Raw genomic sequence first — 2,390 nt, forward strand, 5'->3', positions numbered from 1 at the left:
GTCGAACACTAAAAGCCTGTGTTTGCTTCCCTGCACTCAAGGCTTAATGGGCAAGAGGCTCCAACTGGATCATCCTCCGCTAGGACCACAGCTAGTGAGAATCAACTCAAGCCGGAGAGGCTTCATCAATGGCAAACGACCCCACTCGTTGTGGGAAGACCTGAGTTGGAAGTTGCAGGATCAGGCTTTAAGACCAGCCTTGCCACCTCTTAGTTGTAAGACCCTGAGAAATCATCTGACCTCTGAAACTCAGTGTCCTCATCTAAAAAACGGGACCAGTGCCTGCCAAACCTAAGGAATGAAGAACACCAAGAATATGCACAAACACATAAATGCTTTCAAAATAGAAACTAAGTGCTATTCTAAGCGATTATTTATATCCAGCTACCTACTTGACATCTGTTGGATTTCTCAAAGGCACCTCCATTCAGAGCCGCCCCCTGACACTCCCCGCACTTCCTCCCACACTCTCAGGCCTCTCCCAGGGCACCCCAGCTCAGAGTGCAGCAGGATCAACCGTGCAGGCACGGAAGCCAGAAACCTAGGACTCATGCTCAGCCCTCCCCTGCCACAGTTAACACATTACCAAGCCCAGTCAACTCTGCCTCCTAAAGGCTTCTGCTCCCCTCCATCACCACCATCTCAGTCCAACATATCTCGCCCAGTCTCCAACAAAGCCTCTGTCCATACATTCTGGCCTCCCTCAGCCCCTCTCCACAGAGCAAATCTAACCATGTCTCCCCGCCCACCACCCACACTCTGCTTGCTAAATATGCTGTTTAATACAACAGTATTCCAGTGCCCTCCAGATAAGGAAACCTCCTTCCCAGGGGCTTATGAGGCCGTGCACGGTCAGGCCTGCTCCTCCTCCAGCCTCGCCCCACACCATGCTCCCTCTGGCTCCCCCTGCTCCAGCCACAGTGGCGTTTTCCTCGCTCCCTGGTAGTTACCCCATTCCCTCCTACCACAGGGTTTTTGCACATGCTCTTCCCTCTGCCTGGAATATTTCTCCCCTCATCTCTCACCTAGCTAATGCCTATCCATTTATTTTTACTAAGGTATAAAGTATACAGTTTCATAATTAGTTACAGATGTATACACTCACCTAACTCCCACCCAGACCTAGATTTTGAACACTTCAGCACCCACAAGGTCCCCTCTTGCCCCTTATTCAGTCTGCACTCCTGCCTACCACCGGGGAACCACGGTTCCGACTCCTATCGCAACGCCTGTTCATTCTTCAGAACGCAGCTGATGCAACGCTTTCTCAGGAGGCTGCCACCAATCCCACGGAAAAAGTCTAATCCCTCCTCCATAGGCACTTGTTACACTTAGGGATTTGCATTTGTTTAAGTAACTGTGACTTGTGCCCATCCCCCAGGACACTGTAAGCTCCAGAACAAGGACAGTATCTGCTTCCACTCACCTGTTTCCCAGTGCTGGCACATGCTCAGTAATGCTAATAGAAAATAGCTAATACCTGTCAAGTGCTTATTATTGCCAGGCACTTACAGATACTAACTCAATTCTCACGTCAGCCCTCTCAAGTATGTGCATTATCATATCCCCATTTTACAGGTGAGAAAACTGGAGGACGGGAAAGTTAGATAACTCTCCCAAAGCCACTGAGGGGTGAGTGGTGGAGTCAGGATAAACACCCAGGCAGCCTGGCTACAGAGCACGTGTTCTTAGTCATCAGGCCACCCCGCCTCTCAGAGGCCACTGGATATTTAATGAGTAATATTTAATGAGTAAGTGCCCAAGATGTTTTGAATAAACAAATGAATGAACTCATAAATGAGTTGATGAGGTTCTATCAAAGGAACCAAGGGGAACCCCAGACCTCCCCAAGGAGACCAACACAAAAATGAAAGATAAATTGTCACTGAATCACCTGCACAGGTCCCAGACTGAGTCATCTGCAAAACGCAAGGGCTGGCCCACCGCCCCAGCAGTGAGGGAAGAAGTTGTCTGCTGTGGGCATGGAGCAGCGCTTTGGTTGCGGACACAGAAAGGACTACCCTCTGGGTTCTGCCAGAGCCTAGAGGCAACGTCCCACTAATTTAACAAGTCACTCTGCTCCTATTCATGCCAACCCAATAATCTTCACAACCATTTCACACCTCAAGCCCTCTGACACACGGAGAGGACACTCTGAATGGGAAAAAAAGGAGGATGCCTGGGTAGAAGTGACAGATTCCACCGTGCGTCCGTAAGTGGGCTTTCGGTCTGTGCCTCCGTGTTCCTGAGCCTGAGACTCCTGGAGGAGCCCAGGCTGCTCCGTGCACACACTGCTGCCTTATGCGGCCAGACATGGGTCAGCCCCCTTCTGACTGCTTCAGTGCCATTTACCTCGCAACCACATTTCCGAAAGCTCAGGGAAGAAAACA

Source organism: Phyllostomus hastatus, unplaced genomic scaffold (assembly GCF_019186645.2).
Source record: "Phyllostomus hastatus isolate PE091 unplaced genomic scaffold, TTU_PhHast_1.1 phas_contig_40, whole genome shotgun sequence".
NCBI lineage: Eukaryota > Metazoa > Chordata > Mammalia > Chiroptera > Phyllostomidae > Phyllostomus > Phyllostomus hastatus.